Source organism: Centruroides sculpturatus, unplaced genomic scaffold (assembly GCF_000671375.1).
Source record: "Centruroides sculpturatus isolate CEXI.00-Female unplaced genomic scaffold, Cexi_2.0 scaffold424, whole genome shotgun sequence".
Taxonomy (NCBI): Eukaryota; Metazoa; Arthropoda; class Arachnida; order Scorpiones; family Buthidae; genus Centruroides; species Centruroides sculpturatus.
The window spans coordinates 394,892-415,120 of record NW_019384695.1 but is presented as its reverse complement, the minus strand read 5'-3'; the positions used below and the strand labels follow the sequence as shown (position 1 = coordinate 415,120).

The following is a 20,229-nucleotide window of genomic DNA, read 5'->3' as shown; positions in this document are numbered from 1 at the left end:
TTTTTTTTTTTTTTTTTTTTTTTTTTTTTTTTTTTTTTTTTTTTTTTTTTTTTTTTTTTTTTTTTTTTTTTTTNATAACACTGTTGATAATTCCGTTTTATATGAATTCCATGTTGTACGAGTCACTTAGATTTTACAAATACGTGTGTCGGGCTGTGAACGGCTCAGATATTTGTAAAATCTAAGTGACTCCTACAACATGGAATTCATATAAAACGGAATTATCAACAGTGTAATGGGGGGTCGACTGTATTTATTTATTATTATTGTCTCAATATAGGCAAAGCTTCTACAGTATAAACTATAGATTCGGCGACACTTAATTTAAAATAAATTAATATCATTAAATATTTTATTTTAGATTGTTAATAAAGAAAAATTTACGTACTGATTAATTTTCGGAGATTCTTTAAACTTCTTTCCGTTTTGTGATACTTAGAAGGTCTTCTCCCGCACTCATCATGAATTCAAACAGGCCGTTAATAGTCTGTTGAGTGTTAAGAAATGGAATACAATTTATCTGGTTGACCGCATGACTGAAACAATTAAGACTTTAATCTGCTGCTCAGGAAGACTCGGGATTGAATTTGAGAGGTTGACAAAACCCCAGTTTTTCAGGTTTCGTTTATTTGGCGACTTATTTGGAGACACGTGGATGATCTGTCGAGGAGAGATGCCCTCGGGAGGACATTTATGAGAAACTGGCTCCTATTTTAGTGTTATAAAACCCCAGAAACTCCAAATGGTCAAGCCCATTGTTTACGACCGGTGTTTAGTGGTTTTATCCACTCGGCCAGTGGTTTTATCGGAAAGTGATCTGCCCGGAATATGTCAGGCTTTGTCTTTTACAAACTAGTCACTCTCGTTGTGAGTCTGACCCAACCAGGATATTCAAAAAATTGATTAAAATTGATGGCATCCGGCCTATTAATAATGTACTGAAGAATGATTAGTCGTCATTAAAGGGCATATTGTATTGCAAATTCTATTTCTCTTAGCGGCGCTTCTTCCCGCAAATTCATCACAGACTTCTTTTAAACAAATTTTCGCGTGAGACTCGTGTTTGTTCAAAATAGGCACGTATTCGGTAAAACAAACGGCAGAACACTGTAGTTGAAGTACTCTGTACACCAGGGCTGCGAAGTCGGTAAAAAAAAACACTCAACTCTGACTCCTGATAATTTTAGTAGACCGACTCCGACTCCGGCAAAATTAAATACAGTGGAACCCCGGTTAACGAACGTCCTGGTTAACGACCAAATCGGTTAACGAACTTTTATTTTGCAAAAATTNCCTATTAATAATGTACTGAAGAATGATTAGTCGTCATTAAAGGGCATATTGTATTGCAAATTCTATTTCTCTTAGCGGCGCTTCTTCCCGCAAATTCATCACAGACTTCTTTTAAACAAATTTTCGCGTGAGACTTGTGTTTGTTCAAAATAAGCACGTATTCGATAAAACAAACGGCGGAACACTGTAGTTGAAGTACTCTGTACACCAGGGCTGCGAAGTCGGTAAAAAAAAAAAAAAACACTCAATTCCGACTCCTGATAATTTTAGTAGACCGACTCCAACTCTGGCAAAATTAAATACCAAGTCATTTTATGGGGCAGAGGCGTTCATAGGGTTACCCTATTCTGAACTTTGAAAGGAGCCCGAGCGTTTACCCAAATACTTTTATAGTTAGTATTTTTAATATTTAACTTACATTAATATTTATTTGTATAAAAAGATTAATTTTAACAAATATTTAATAAGAGGAAAAAGGGGGAGCGATAAAATTCTACATCTACATATCATTATTCTGCAGAATTTGCACTTCAATTTTCATCTTCCAGAAAAGTTAGTCCAACTAAACAGTATGCGATCTAGCTACTTCAGCTCCTTGTTCAGAAAAGAAAAATATATACTCTGATCAATTCGTCTAGCTCAGGGGTGGCCAACAGTTTTTGTCCCGGGCCGAATTGGTAAGAAAACTTCTTCCACGGGCCGAATTGTAGAGAAAGATTACAGATACATTTTTCAATGAGTACAATTGTAGACTGAATTGTAGAGAAAGATTACAGATACATTTTTCACATTATCTTGCTTTATCAACATTCTACGCTGTACTTACGACATTTGTAATGGAGGGTTAACTCTAAACGCACAGTGAATTGTTAACCCTTTTTTTTTTTTTTTNTTTTGGTGGGGGTCGATGTGAGGTGTCGAAAAGTTGTAGGGGGTTGACGATCAAAAAAGTTTGGCGACCCCTGCTCTACGCTGTACTTACGACATTTGTAATGGAGTGTTAACTCTAAACGCACAGTGAGTTGTTGACCTTTTTTTTTTAGGCGTCAGAATGTTTCATCGAGCTATTCGGACTTCAGTACCTAATATTGAAAGATTGATCGCGGGCCACATAAATTCATTAGACGGGCCGGATCTGGCCCGCGGGCCGTATGTTGGCCATGCCTGGTCTAGCTCATTCAGAGAAATGAGTACTTATTTAGAGCAGGGATAATAAAGGAATGATTCAAAACTATTCAAATTCAATTGGGTCAAAATAATTTAACTATTAAACACAAATACATAAGTAACACTACAATTAAATATGTAGTGTTACTTATGTATTTGTGTTTAATAGTTAAATTATTTTATATTGCTGTCTTTTGTATTTAGAATAAATTAATTATAACAAAATACAAAAAGTTTTTAAAAAATTAATAAATATATAATAAATTTTCATTCATTTAAATAAAATTTAAAATGCCGGAGTCCGAGTCGACACATTTTTTCCAACTCCACAGCCCTGCTGTACAGTACACTACCACGCAAATGGTTCAAAATTACGAATAAATAAATTACTGGTATTCTGTGAACTTAAATTATTGAGTGGGCCCGAGCTCCACGAGCCCGTATAAGTTGGCGCTACTGCCTCTACGTAAAATTATCGATGATAAATAATGAATATGAAATTAATAGCATATTTTGACAAGTATTTTTTCATATTTATATAGCCTACATACGCACTAAAACGTCAATAAAATACGGGATTTATGTAAATTTGTACACAAAATGCAGAAAAATTCTTGATTTTTTTGTCGCAAATGATATTTTAATAAAAAAATTCATGTTGTATATCTCTATATTTTTTACCATTAAAGCAGTGATTTTACAGAATATTAACATGATTCAGCTGGGCTAAACGCGCTAATCATTTCCGGCTGAACGCGTATAAGCATATATTAAATATATATGTTAAATTTGAGTTATTATTTACTGTGACATAGCAAAAAAGTATAATTAAAGTCAAAAAATGGAAGGAAGGACATAAAATTTGATTAACAGTGAATAAACATTAAAAATATGGAAAAAACATTTAGAATTAAAAATAAAGAAATAAAGATTGTACCAATAATAGGCTAATGCAATGCGTTTAAAATTTTAATGTAGAAAAACTGTATAATATACATTTATACAGTCGACCCCCTATAACACTGTTGATAATTCCGTTTTATATGAATTCCATGTTGTACGAGTCACTTAGATTTTACAAATTCGTGAGCCATTCACAGCCTGTCACATATATTTGTAAAATCTAAGTGACTCGTACAACATGGAATTCATATAAAACGGAATTATCAACAGTGTTATAGGAGGTCGACTATATTTCTTGAAACATTTTTTAATCATTTGTATACGTGTCGAAAACAGTTCAACTGGATACGTACAAAATGAATAGAACATAAAAATGTATTTTTTTCTAATACAGTATACAGTATATATTATATTCAATCATGTATTATAAGCTCTGATATAAAACACTTCATTTTATTTAATAACGATTCGCAACTTAAACAATTGACTTTGTTATTAATAATAACAACGTTGGACATATTAATTAATTAAGTTATAAGTAAATTAATTACATGAAAATTATATAATTAATTGATTTCATAATATGAGTTTTCGTGTTTGAAAATATCCTCTGCTAAACACATAGCCTTTAACACATTATTATAAAATACTGCACGTGTTTAGACATCGTTCCAATCTCTCCGTAATGTTCGAAAAATCAGTTTTTAATTCAATTTTCAACTTCAATCAATTATTGTTTATTTATTTAATTAAATTCTACCATTACGACAATTTAATTAAATACTTTAATACATAATAACAAAATTATCAATTGTAAGGTCGAAATTGATTGGTCGTTAAGCGAAGAAACATTGAAGATTTACTTAACAATGATTGGACGACGCTTGAACTACGTCATATCCAGGTTTCGTGTCTAGTGTCTTGTTTCTCAGTCTGAATATACGAAGGAAGAGAGACGTGGTCTACTTTTGTGTGCGGCGAATGCTTTTTTTTATTTATTTATTTTTTCCGTTAAAATGCCGGTAAGTTTATATATTATAATTGTATGACGTATGCTTAATTGATGATGGGAAATAAATAGAAATTTTTAACGTAAACTTTTTTTGATATTGATCGTATGTTGTACTGACAACAGCTGATGGCGAGTTGTTATTGCCGCTTACACTAATCCAATCGATTTATTATGATTATAAACTCAGTTTCTTAATGTTGATATGAAAACATTTTTGCACTTGGCTCCTAATTCTTACATGTTACACTCGCTTATTTTCTATATTTACAAGCATTTTATAGAATACATCCGTGTTTAACCGTCATTATTTGTATATCTTCTTCCAATATCGAGCCTTTCATAGCCAAAATAATAATAATTAAATACGTAAGTTGTAATTTAAAGTATGATATATATAAATGTAAATATATAAAATTATAATTTTGCATGATTTAAACTCTATATTTTATATTTACTAATGGTTTAGATAAGATAATGGCATAACTGGAAAATGATTTTCATTTACACATTTGAATTTAGATAAGTTAACTTGCTTTAAAAAGTTTTTTAATGTTTTTTATATTGTTTCAATTATTGCTTTATTTTATGACTCTAATAAATATTTTCTATTATCATCTGTGGTAGGTCTCTCTCTCTCTCTCTCTGAGTACCATAAGTGTCTAATTCATTTATTGAGATTTTGTGGTTAAATAGAAATCCTGCCATAAAAATGAATGAATAGACTTAAAGTATTTGATAAAATTTTTGCTTGTTTTTGGTAATATATGAAATACTTCAGTACTTTATATGGCAATTTTCTTTGTTTTTGAAGTTTCAAATTATAACGTGTAAAATTAGTAATTGTTAAAAAAAAATGAAAAGATGCGTGTTTTTATTAGCAAATTTTAAATATAGTTTAGATAAAAATGTGACAAGATTTTTATGCACTTTTTTTTCATTTAAAATTTGATTTCTAGTTATGACTTTACAATTTTTAAAATGTAAAAGAGTTCTTTGATTTCTTAACTTTCTGCAGTAAAGTGGGTAGTGATGTGATGATAAATTTGATTAATTAAATATGTTATTTTGTTTTTCTAACTTGCATTCTTTTTACTTCATATGATACGATACTTATAGTAAGGTGATGCAATCCAAAGATGTAAAAATAAATTTNCAACTTAAACAATTGACTTTGTTATTAATAATAACAACGTTGGACATATTAATTAATTAAGTTATAAGTAAATTAATTACATGAAAATTATATAATTAATTGATTTCATAATATGAGTTTTCGTGTTTGAAAATATCCTCTGCTAAACACATAGCCTTTAACACATTATTATAAAATACTGCACGTGTTTAGACATCGTTCCAATCTCTCCGTAATGTTCGAAAAATCAGTTTTTAATTCAATTTTCAACTTCAATCAATTATTGTTTATTTATTTAATTAAATTCTACCATTACGACAATTTAATTAAATACTTTAATACATAATAACAAAATTATCAATTGTAAGGTCGAAATTGATTGGTCGTTAAGCGAAGAAACATTGAAGATTTACTTAACAATGATTGGACGACGCTTGAACTACGTCATATCCAGGTTTCGTGTCTAGTGTCTTGTTTCTCAGTCTGAATATACGAAGGAAGAGAGACGTGGTCTACTTTTGTGTGCGGCGAATGCTTTTTTTTATTTATTTATTTTTTCCGTTAAAATGCCGGTAAGTTTATATATTATAATTGTATGACGTATGCTTAATTGATGATGGGAAATAAATAGAAATTTTTAACGTAAACTTTTTTTGATATTGATCGTATGTTGTACTGACAACAGCTGATGGCGAGTTGTTATTGCCGCTTACACTAATCCAATCGATTTATTATGATTATAAACTCAGTTTCTTAATGTTGATATGAAAACATTTTTGCACTTGGCTCCTAATTCTTACATGTTACACTCGCTTATTTTCTATATTTACAAGCATTTTATAGAATACATCCGTGTTTAACCGTCATTATTTGTATATCTTCTTCCAATATCGAGCCTTTCATAGCCAAAATAATAATAATTAAATACGTAAGTTGTAATTTAAAGTATGATATATATAAATGTAAATATATAAAATTATAATTTTGCATGATTTAAACTCTATATTTTATATTTACTAATGGTTTAGATAAGATAATGGCATAACTGGAAAATGATTTTCATTTACACATTTGAATTTAGATAAGTTAACTTGCTTTAAAAAGTTTTTTAATGTTTTTTATATTGTTTCAATTATTGCTTTATTTTATGACTCTAATAAATATTTTCTATTATCATCTGTGGTAGGTCTCTCTCTCTCTCTCTCTGAGTACCATAAGTGTCTAATTCATTTATTGAGATTTTGTGGTTAAATAGAAATCCTGCCATAAAAATGAATGAATAGACTTAAAGTATTTGATAAAATTTTTGCTTGTTTTTGGTAATATATGAAATACTTCAGTACTTTATATGGCAATTTTCTTTGTTTTTGAAGTTTCAAATTATAACGTGTAAAATTAGTAATTGTTAAAAAAAAATGAAAAGATGCGTGTTTTTATTAGCAAATTTTAAATATAGTTTAGATAAAAATGTGACAAGATTTTTATGCACTTTTTTTTCATTTAAAATTTGATTTCTAGTTATGACTTTACAATTTTTAAAATGTAAAAGAGTTCTTTGATTTCTTAACTTTCTGCAGTAAAGTGGGTAGTGATGTGATGATAAATTTGATTAATTAAATATGTTATTTTGTTTTTCTAACTTGCATTCTTTTTACTTCATATGATACGATACTTATAGTAAGGTGATGCAATCTAAAGATGTAAAAATAAATTTTATGAATGTCTTTTAGTTGCAATTTTTCTTTTTGCATATTCTGAGACATCTAAGAAATTCTTTTCCTCTGAAGTGTGACCTCCTTGCTATTAGAAACAGCAGATTATAATTAGATGATGATAGAGATTTTAATTTTGTTTTTTCTTTTTTAATTTGTGTTATGTTATTAATTTCAAGAAAACTTCCAAATTATAAAATAAGAGAACTTAATTGATAAATTGTAAAATTAATGCTACTGGTCTTGATGACAATGTCAATAATAATAATAAGGTAATTTTATTTCTTGATTGAAATAAAACAGTTTGCAAATTATATATTTTGATTTTGTATTACATATAAATCTTGCATTCATATATAACTGTTGCATTATCTAAATTTTATATGAAATAAAATACTTGAATGTAGGTATTAGTGTATTCTCTTTAAAAGACAATATGTACTGTACATTTCAATGAAAATGATAGTGTTATCACATGAATGAAAAATTTAGATCTGTAAAAATAAATTAAAAATTTTTTAAAGTATGTTCTTTACGCATAATTATGTATACTAGAATATATATTTATCTACATATATAAATTATATATACTGATTTAAAATACAAATTAATAATATATTCAATTTTATGTCATATAGTGAAATTTTAAAATTACTACATATGCATGCATATATATATGCACACTAATATATAAATAATGTATATATTTATTAAGGAAGCTCCTCAAACATCAATTCAAACTGTTTTTCTCAAAGTAAAAACTTTTTAGAAAACTCATACTTTTACACTTTACAACTATCATCAGCAGTTAGCAGAGGAATATATATATTCTATCTTATCTATATAATATAATAAATAGATTTATTGAATTATATGGCTATTATTATATTGTATATTAAATATTTAGTATAATAATTAATAATATATTATATCTACATAATACATAGATGTAAAATATTGTATGTAGGTAATTGTATTTATACACAATATATTGTACTGTACATGTTTATATATTAACTGTCTGACTAATATTATAATTAATATATTATTGTGTGTTATATTAGGTTATTTTATTTTCTAGTTACGAAATTTATGCTATGAGCACTTTATACTGAAAAATTCATTATACATGAAAAAAGGATGCTGTTTCTGAATTTATTAATTTTAAATAGATGGCTATTATAAAAAAACTAATTTAATAGTATGTGGTAATTATATAACTATACTTATTTGAAAATAATCAATGATGTGGAATAACTTAATAATGGATTAAATAGAATAAATAAAAAAGCTAAAGTTTTAAATTTAGTAGATTTTCTTTTAACATTAAAGTAATTAAACTTTGATTACACATTAATAGCTAAAGGATAAAATTTAATATGTTTTTAGAAGATTAATTAAAATGGATGTTACTTGTTTTGTTCTTTAAAAAATTTGCTAAATTTGAAAAGTACCATATCATTATTTACAGGATGTAGACCTTAAGATTTTTCAGAATTTGTAGCTAGTCTACAGAAATGAACCCATTCATTTCCAAAATATTAAAATAATTTCATTTTTATTGTCAACTTCAATGCTATAGTTAAACACTTGGATAATGGAATAGATTTGTAAAGTAAAAAACAAAAAGAATAAGAAATGGTATATATTTAATTAGAAAAGTTGAAACATAATGCATTAAGAAAATATAGATAAGAAAGCTTTTAGGAAAAAAATGGAGAAATGATTTTAAAGCAGGAGCTTTCCTAACTTTTAAAATCTTTATAATGCTGATATTTAGACTAGGATATTCTAGATTAAAATTTTAAACTATTTGGATATATACTGAAAATTTGTAATTCAGAGTAAAGTGAAAAAACATTAATGCTTAAATGATGCTTTTTAAGTCAGATTAGAAAAAAATTTTATAATTGTTTTTTAAAACATTTTAGTTGTAAATCGTGTTCTTATGTTATTTTCAAAAATATGTTGAAGTTAATTTCAAGATATTTTTTGTGACAATGTTTTGAAGATAGCAGCCCAACTACTTTAGAAATGTTTAGTTTCAATATTACCAAAAATTTCACATAAATGATCTTTTCACTTTTCAAAACAATTTTTTAATATTTGAATAAATATTTTTGTACTGCTTTACAGCTGAACTTTAGATCTACAAAAACATTAACTTATTTTGCATTTTATTTTTGAAACATTGGAATGTTCTAAAGATGTTTACAATAGTTTTTAAATTTTGGAATTTACATAAAAAATTTAAGTTTCATTCTTTTTATATATACTAAGCAATCCATTAATATCTAAAATAATTATATATTGTATATAAAGAACCAACAAAAAAGAGGGGAGGACAAGATGTTATGAATGCTGTTATGTTTGGCTCCCAGTTTATGCATACCTTTGGGGTTGTGGTAATAACTCCAAAGGAATTAATAAACTCCAAGCAATCCATAATGAATCACAATCATTGTGATTGATACAGATTTTGTTTATTGTTGCATCACAAATTTCAAGTATCTTTAAAGTTCTTGTCTTGTCACTTTTAAAGTTCACTTTGATCAATTTTACATCTTCAAACAAGCCTCTACTTCTGGTTCTGGGGCATGGTGGATGGTTTTTCTTCTCAATATTGTATTTATGTTCATTTAGTCTATTTGTATCCCCAATGTAAACAAGATCATGATCAAATTTATTATCTTGTATTAAGACTTGATATATTCCTGGTGCTCTAGATAACTTTGTCCTGATTGTTGCACCAAAGTTGGTAAATTATGCTACTACATTGATATTGAAATTTAGCTCCTACTTTCCTTGTTATTTCTTCATATAATGATTTGAGCCTTATTTTGTAGTCCACTACCATATTCCAGACTCAGCTGGAGTACATTGCTGCTGTACATTAGTGTTAGGTTGGTTTTGTTCACCATTATTACTGATATATCTTTGGGTTAAATGTATGAGTGATGCTGAATATCCATAGGTTGTGGCTATGTTTTTTGTATGTTTCAGTTTTTTTATTGTATGAATTATGTTGGTTCAATATGTGAAAATAATTGTACTGGAAAGTGAAAATGTTGCTTGCATAATATTTTAAAATTATTTTCCAGTTGGAATTTCCTATTTCAATAAATATATTAGGCTATTCAAATTTTTAAAGAAAAGAACTGAATTATTTAACTTTTGGAATAACTTAATATTTTAAATCAACTCTTATAGCTTTAGTTTGAATTATTTTTAGAGCTTAAAGAAAATATTGTTATACACGTCCCATGCCCATATTGTTTACTTTAAAGTTATTAACTATTGCAAAAATGAATTTAATATTATAGAATTTCTTTTGTTATAAGTAATGAACTTTATTTGCTCATTCATAATTAAATATTGAAGAGAAATCACACTAAAATAGCATTAATGCCATTTTAGTGTGATTTCTCTTCAATAACATTCCTGGTGTGAAGTGTAAATTATTTTTATCAGTATGTTTTTATGTGTAATATAATTTTCTATAAGATTCATTTTTATACCTTTTGTAATTACTGATAATATTACTACGTTCATATCCTATTCTGGATGTTATCTGGAAACATTTTTCAGAAAGTTTTAAATACACAAATTAATGCTGTTAAATATTAATTTGTATAAAATTACTATAATTACACAGCCAAACATGTTTTTCCAAATCAAGATATTTTATCTAAATTAAATATTTTTGGATTTTTTGCAAACTTTTCTTCCATATAAAAATTTACCTATGAACTAAAATTAACTGAATATTGAAATTGGTTTAAAAAATTATAATATGAGTAGTTTAGAATATTCATTATATTTATGCTAATTTCCATAAGTTAGGAAAGATTAGCTATTATAAATATTAATTAAGAAATAATAGATATTACTGAAATTTTAAGAATCATTTGAGTAACAATTAGGTAAGGAAATTACATAAATGTATACTACATTAAAAATTAAAAACAATTAATTTTAATTAAATTCATATATGCTGTTAAAAATTGCAATATTTTTATTGAAAAAGTATAATATCTATATTTAATTTGATGAATTGACTGAAATATTTTTTATATGTTTTATTTTTCAGTCACATTTATTTGTTATAACAGTTTTTCTCAAAAACATACTGAAAAGTGGGTAATTTAAATAAAAAATTTTAAAATGACTACATATCTTGAGCACTGTTTAAAATGTAAAAGTTGATGTAAATAAATGAAACTATCAGTATCACATAAAAGGTTAAAATAACAATGTATATTTTATCCTAAGTTTATTTTTATTAATTCTTTCAATAAGTAACAAAATTCGGTACTTAATTTAGATAATTTTGCTGCAAACAGCCATTTGTTAAAAATACAAAAATAAGTAAATAGACTTTACTACAGTTTTAATTAAATTCTAAATTTGTACGAATTCAACTATTTCATTTACATAAAATATTTTTATTTTTCCAATTTTTTCTATTTTGCACTAAAGCTACTGACCACTAGGATCAGTAGAACTTTTAAAAGAATTTGAGAAGAGAATAAATTTCACATAATCACAAGTTTTAAATTTCACACTGGAAACTTTTTTTTTTTAAATACTGTATGATATTGACACATTGACTTTCATAAAGATATATGGTAACACTATTGACAGGATTGATCTCAGGCTGTAATCCCATGGCATGTGATACTATAGTGCAGGGTGAGGTATGAGTCAATTAATGTTTTAATTTGAGTTTGGTGATGGTCACATTTGTACAAGATTGACTTTGAGTGAAAATGTCTCACAATACAAATAGGTATACAGTATTTGCAACTTTATATGTAGACACAGATATTGCACATATGACACCATCTTATGATTATTTTTTCTGCTTGTTGTTATCAAAATCAAAAATTTATTTACATGCTTATTCCTAATCTCACTGCATTCCACTATAAAATATGGTAGCCATTAGCCAGATATGAGTATATTTTAATCAAATATCTAAAATCTCTAAAGAGTAGAGAACTATAGTTTGTATTCTTAGCAGTCAGCTAGCTATACAATTACCATATTTTATGGTATATAAGATGCATTGCTTTTTCAACACAGAATATTTAGGAAAAAAGTATTTAGTTTATTTAAGTCATACCATGTCTTTGGCATGCAACCCCAAAATTCTTTTACTGTATTTTGGTTAAAAAAAGTAAAAATTAAAATGCACACTTATTTATCGGGAAAAAAAAGAGTTTAAAAGAAGACATTTACNTCAGTTTTATTCTGCTCCAGTCTGCATTGAGCTGTTAAAAAAGTTGACAGTCTTATGCAAATATAAACTTTTGTAATAAATTGCTTAGATAAATATTACAAGTACAATTTTAACAACTGGTTCACAAAACTAAAAATACTTTAGGAAATAGTTATGGCAAACTGGTACAAACCTGCTGAATCCCACCACTAGTTGGAAAGTTTTCCATGTAAGATAAATTATTTTTGGATTTTCTTATATATATATATATATATAAATGGACTTACATTGTATCATGTTTACAGAAAATATAATATAGTAAAGTTGTCATCAATAGATGCATTAAAAAAGCAAATTTTGTATAAAATGGATGAAATTAACATATTTATTTTCATTTATGTTTTTTAAATTAATGGGGATATCTTTTTTTATGGATAAAAGACAGAATTGTTATATGATAAAATGCCTATTCAGATACAGTATTAGTTTTATAAACATTTAAAAAATTTATTAAAATTTAAGAAATTCAACATAAATATATTTTTAGGCAATCAGAATTTTAAACAAATATTTTTCATATGTTTCAGATGACAACAGTTGTCAATGACTTTTGTCATGCTGCAGTAATTGTGGCATCTGTTATATCTTAATGACTATTACATTTGACTGTAGCACAAGTTGTGTCATGCTGTACAATTCTAATCAATCAGTTATAATTATTTATTATTTAAGAGAAGATTGAATATAATTGATTAATCTACTTGTTATTCATAGAAAAAATACATGCATACATAGTGGAATTACAGATACATACATTAGATGTATCTGTAATTCTATGTATGCATGTATTTTTTCTAGTTAATTTGTTATAGGTTTCAAAGGTCATTTTAATTTCTGATTTGAGTTTACATGTAGAGAAATAATTATATAATGATGATTGAAACAACCATAAAAATAAGAAATAATAATTACATTAGAAGGTACTGTTATATTTGAAAGGTTTGGATTTAAAAGGAGGTAAGCACCATAATAAAAGTTTAAAGAAAATGGGAAAATTAAATGTCTTAAGAATTTTTTACTTTGTTTACTTTAATCAGAATAAGGTGCATGTTGTTGTTAAAATGTACATATAATATTTAAATTGAAATACATTGTTGTTTAGCTGTCAGCATATATTATAATGTACTAATGGAAATGGCACTCACCATTGTTTACATCTGAACCCTTCATTTTATAAATACATTATATAAATAAAATATAATGCACTGGATTTGGTATGTTTATGTGTAGGATCATACAGTATTTTTTCACACCATGTGCTCCCTGCACATTGAAAAAATATACAAAATATAACAATATTAAAAATAAACTAAAACACACAATATAACATCTTAAAACAAATATTGAAAATGGCTAGACTTCATTGTGTCCATCAGTTGCAAATACCTGAATGAGAACAAATCAACATTTTCCAACAATTGATTAAAAATATTTTTTAATGTAACAAAGGTTACATAACATAACCACAAAAAGGGTTATAAAAATATTGCATAAAAAGTTTAAATATTTCTGATAAAAAGCAGCAATAGTTGCTTTTTATCAGAAATATCTTTTATAGAAATATCTTAAACTAACTATGGTTTAAGATATTTCTTTATTGCTGTTTAATTAGCATCATCTTTTGAAATTTGCTTTGCTTTTATCTAGAGATCATTCACTGTTTGATTAATCCTTATCCTCTTTACCCCAGATAAGCTAGTAATAGAAATTAAAGTTTTAATATTGATACATAAAATTGGCCAGAATTGTATTTCTTGTCCAGAATTTACTGTATTCAGAAACACATGATTGTGCCTACAGCTTATCACTTGTACCCATGAGTTTAGCCAAAAACATCAGATACTTGATTGCAGATGGTTGCAGATCAATAGCAATTATAACAGTGGTGAGTTCTCATTTGCACTTATGTTCTATTGCTTAGTCTTTCAGTTTTATTCTGCTCCAGTCTGCATTGAGCTGTTAAAAAAGTTGACAGTCTTATGCAAATATAAACTTTTGTAATAAATTGCTTAGATAAATATTACAAGTACAATTTTAACAACTGGTTCACAAAACTAAAAATACTTTAGGAAATAGTTATGGCAAACTGGTACAAACCTGCTGAATCCCACCACTAGTTGGAAAGTTTTCCATGTAAGATAAATTATTTTTGGATTTTCTTATATATATATATATATATATATATATATGAACCATCAGAGCTTGAAAAAAAAACAGTGTACACACATATGTTAGGCTCAAAGAATGATAATGCTAATTGAGCAAAAAAAAAGTCCACAATGCGTTGTGGTCTCTTTAAACCATCCACAATGCGAATTTCATGTTNTGAGTACATTTCTTTTATTAGCTTAAGATATATAGTTAGAATGCATTGAAATAAAAGAAATTGTATTGATTAGCATAGTTAAATTAACAGGGGTATATTTAATGTAATGATGGGATGATTATGAAGTTAGTCGATTAACGATGAACAATTAATTGGGATTGTATAATCGTTTGTTGTCAGATGTTTGAAAAATATCTTATAAAATTTTAAATTTTTTAAAATTTTAGTATTTATACAACCTTTTTAAATTTTGCTTTAGTATCTGATAATTAAATATATAAATATTTTATTAGGTTATTTATTTACGATTTAAACTTGTATGAAAAATGAATTACATAAAAAATATTGTCCTCCATCAGGTTGCTTTACTACTATAAATTTTAATTGTCAGAGATTCGATTTGTATACAAAGGCTTTGATTGTTTTGTTATTTTTTCCTTTGTGACCATTGGTCAATAAGAAACACCACAGTTCCTATTGGTTTATTCAGTATACTAGCAGGTAAACAGCATTATCATACCACTGTAATAAAAAGGAATTAGTATGCTTTTACATTCACATAAAGGAAATCAGTCTGTTTTGCTTAGCAACCTGTCCACATTGTGTTCTAGTGGGGCTGTTTGCTTGAAATGAAAGACAAGACGAACTGCATGATTGGCTACAGGTAACCCCTCATAACGCTGTACTTATAAAATGCGATTTAGATGAGAGTGATTTCATATGTGAAATCATATGTTTATCTTATTCTATTAAATATTCATCAGTTACTATTACATACTTCACCAATGTAGATTGTGCAGTTTCCTCTTATATAGTGAAAATATTTATTTGTAATGATGAAAGTTTTTAATTTTTCATGGGAATCTAGTTAGAAAAATTCAAAATACTATTCTATGCTAACAACTATGTAATTTTATACACCGGAAATTCCCTTTGGCATTTTTTGTGTAAGCTGCATGCTGCCTATAATTTTCTTTTTCACTTGCGTTCTTGAAAATAGCATTAAATTAGATAAGTTAAAGTGGACAAGTTAGTTAAAGACATACAGTAAGTGTATATCAATCCTGAATGATCAAACTCGTATTTTACGAATTTTATTAAGTTTGGTTTCGTTTTGTAATTCGTATTTTGTTAAATGAAATAAAACTTTTTTCTTACAAGATAAACAAAATTCATATTAAGAAAATTGTTTTGGAACGTAAACTCACTTTTTATATGTGAGTCTCGCATAACGGAACCCTAACTACCGCGTTATAAGAGGACTACCAGTAATTGTCTTATTTATGTGCAATTTGAATCAGCTTTAACAACTACGTTCATTGACTAATGGGATTCTTAAATTAAAAATGCTTGAGAGCTATGCATTTTCGCTTCTGCTCCCTTCATGCTTCCAGCAGTTGGTCTCCTATTGTCGGGTTATCAGTGTAACTAACATAACGTACTGTACTGTACCTGTAGTCAGTGGCGGCCTTAGGGGGTGGTGAGCAGGGCAATGGCCCGGGGCCTCGCGCAACAACCAAGTAGAAAAAAGTTGATATTTAAAACTTTTTATTTTATCCTTGGCTATTAGTTATAACAATAAAATAAATTTAATTTATAATGCAGTATATATTAATATTAATAAGTGCCTACTATTTCAATTCACATACTTTGCACAAAGGACAAGGGCCTCGCAAAGATCTGCCGCCCAGAGCCTCGCAATGGATAAGGCCGCCGCTGCCTGTAGTAGCTGGAGTTACCAACCGTCCGGTTTTGAACTGAGCTGTCCGATTCTATGGATCTTACTCGAGATATGACCCTTTCCAGAGTCGTACAGAGCTTATATGGGGGTAAAGCAGGCCCATTTCGCCATATTTTTTATTGAACAAATAAAACACAGAATGTTTCTTTCTTAATAAAAAGTCGTCGTAAAAATAACATTTACTATATATGAACCACTACGAGCCCTAAGTTTTCTTTAGACCCTAGGAGAAAATCTCCAACTCTCACTACCTTTCGATGGCCATGTCTCTCGCATTCTTCTTGATATACTCGTCGAATCGTCGAAATGTAATACCATCAATATTCCATAACTTATACAGTATAGAAGTACGCCTGCCAGCTTTCAAAATTTTTTTATCCACGTGTTCCAAAGATATAAAGCGAAATACAAGCCAGAACATATATACATACATAATGGTACCTACCTGCATGCAAAATTTTCCCGTTATTTGATGTTTTGGAATCAGGACCTTAAAACGACGAGAAATGCAAAAAACCCAAAATTTGAGCGATTACAATACTTTCTCTGTTACTTTAATAACCGGAAAAGTAATAAAAAGTTTATGAAATCAACTCTATTGTAAGAAGGATACTGACGAAAATTTACCGTAATTAAAGAAATGAGTAATTTTTAATATTAGATATTAGTATTAACTAGATAATTTTTAGTGAGTTTGAATATTGTTATACCTAATTAATTTATACTCGTATTTTATACGGATATAATAGCCTATAAGTTATATAATTTATCTATCTGTTGAAAATAATGCGTTGACAGCCCTCAGATGAAATTTATATAAATGTTTTGAACTTCTTATTTATCATACATATATTTTTGAATGAATGAGCTGTGTACCATTTCATTTATAAATAAGTCAGTTTTTTTATTTAATAACTAGATAAAGGATTAATTTGTGATATTGAAAAAAATCCAGTCGTCATTAGTTCATCGGTAATGCGAATGATATCCTAAATTTTTAAAAAATAAATAATACTGTATGTGACATAATGTATTTAGCTTTATTTTACGCTGAATTTAAATGTAAGTTTTAGGTATATTTATATTGGGCGAAACGAATAACTTTTGTCAATTAAACATTATTGAAAATAAATTAATTAAAATTCCAAGACGATAAATATTGCATTACAAAATTCTAATACATAGAAGTACCACATAAGTGTCTTCTTTATTTCATGACGTCCTTTTCACACTTCGGGAAAGAAAGGTCGACTCGCCATAAGGACTGTTTGTTCCCGAAGTGTGAAAAGGACGTCATGAAATAAAGAAGACACTTCTATATATTAGAATTTTGTAATGAAACTTTTGTCAAATTATCTGTTTCATTCGATTAATTAATGATTATATAATAAGAACTTTAACAGTACATCTTTGAATCCGTTGACAGTTCAATTTCCATATCTTTAAAACACTAAAGATTACTGGAACAAATGAATAAATGAATGCTAATGACTAACAATGTCATTCACATTCATTTATCACCTGTATTCATTTGTATAGTTACTGGCAATAAATAGCTACCAGAAATGTAATAATCAGACTATATTACGTAAAGATACTGTCTTAGAGCGAAATTTATAATTTCTGTATCATTAAGGTTTGATTTTGATATTCTGATACTGTTGGAGTATGTGTGTTGGAGCGATAAACATTAATGATTTAAAAGTTATTTTTCTCGCAGCATTTGACCAGAAAACTGCTTATTTCAGTATTGATTGCTTGCTGTTCTCTCAATTAGTTGTATGTTCTTTGGAACTTAGCATAAAGTTGCTATTGAGAACAAATCATACAGGAACACTCATTTTCATGGAAAATGAGTGTTCCTGTATGATTTGTTCTCAATGAGTGTTCCTGTATGATTTGTTCTCAATGAGTGTTCCTGTATGATTTGTTCTCAATGAGTGTTCCTGTATGATTTGTTCCTGTATGATATGAGGAAAATATATAAAAAATATATAAAATATATAAAAAATATGAGGATAATATACAAATATATAAAAAATATGAGGAACACTCATTTTCATGGAAAATGAGTGTTCCTCATATTTTTTATAATTTAGAACGTATATGCATTTCGGGCTCTATGCCCCTCTTCAGTTCTTATATAGTTTTACTGATTTACATAATAAAATAAGAAATTACAGAATGTGTTTAATAATTATTTACATTTAACATACGCGTAACTCATAAGTTTTTAAAAAATAATTACCTAAAAATAATTATAGTGACGATTGGAATAACTAATTATTAAAACCGTGCTTATTTCAGTTTTTTAAATTAGTGTTAATTCTAATGTTTTAAATGTATTATAGATTCTCGAGTATTTAGAATGGTAATAAATGACTCCTATTGATAATTGAAACTCCAAAGAATTTAAATATACTGTATTAAATTTTTAAGATATTTAGGATTTATATGTGCGTATGCAATTGTGAAGACGGGCATTTTCCTTGTCTTTATTATTTATTTATTTTTTTTTTGAGTTTGGTTTTATTGAAACTACGTGTTTCGTAACTGATAATTATGAAAATTACGCTTGTTTGATTTTCCTAGTTTCAAGAAAAGTAAACTAAACAAGGATATTTCTTAACAATATAAATACAATGTTTTAGATTTGTATGTATTTCTTTTTTAAAAAATATTTTTGTGTAAAATTTGTATTTGAGATTAAAATATTCTAGCCAATTTCATGACTCTCTTGAGTAATCCGCTTCCAATTAACCGTGAATCCTTTACACGTGAATTAAAGATTATATTTAGCTCTGTAGATAAGCGTTACTTAATATAATCATTTCATTTTGTTACAACAAAAAATAAATGGCAGTTATTTCAGTTTTTAATATTGATGTAAATTCGATAATTCTGAATGATATTGAATAAAATTTTAGTCTGTTTATTGAATATTTTTCGTTAAAATGCGCGTCACGCTTTTACATTGTTTCGTTTTATCGAATTGAATAAAAATGTAAATTCTCAAAGTTTTCTAACGCATTTCTACAAATTTAAAGAAAATTCTATTGATTCGCATGCTTATTTCACGTAACCAATTGTATTGACGTTAATGATAAAAAAATATATATCAATACATTTTAGAATTGTTTAGAAATCTATTATTTCCTTTATTGTTTTTTCTATTTAGAAAATTTTACATTTTGATGCGAAATAATAAAGTATTTACGTTGATTTCTATAGATTCTATTTACTGAAGACATCTATAAAATATATTTATTGAAATGTTTTGAAGAATAATTGAAAAGAAAGGGGAAAAAACATATTTTTTATTCGAATCTGTCTTTAAATAAACGAATTACTCCTTTAGAAAAGTGTTAAAGGGCTTTCTTTATAACAGAAATGTCACTTAACTATAATTGGCTATGAAAGACTTATCAAATGATCCACTTGAAACACTGATAAAAGCTACATCTCAATATGTCAAACAATAAAATATTTTAAATTCTTTTGATGTTTAGTTATGGTTTGTTAAAATTTTTATGCTTTAATGATATATCATTTTGATTAGGTTACAATTTAATAAGCTTAATATAAATAATAATCTGTTAGAATATTTGATGTGACCCGGATTAATGTCGTTGTCCTAACGTTGTTATCAGCCTTTTAATGTT

The 20,229-nt window shown here is 27.2% G+C and overlaps 1 protein-coding gene across 2 annotated transcripts in view; it reads left to right on the top strand.

The window, feature by feature from the left end:
• The first annotated feature begins 4,211 nt into the window (after positions 1-4,211).
• Positions 4,212-20,229, top strand: part of LOC111627425 — a 55,629-nt gene continuing 39,611 nt past the window's right edge. The window contains exon 1 of one of the 2 annotated variants that reach the window (XM_023370990.1): positions 4,212-4,385. The gene's annotated coding sequence lies outside the window, so the exon portion shown is untranslated. Of the gene's footprint in view, positions 4,386-5,905; positions 6,080-20,229 lie in introns of those variants that run through there. The other variant, XM_023370992.1, reaches the window with a different exon arrangement.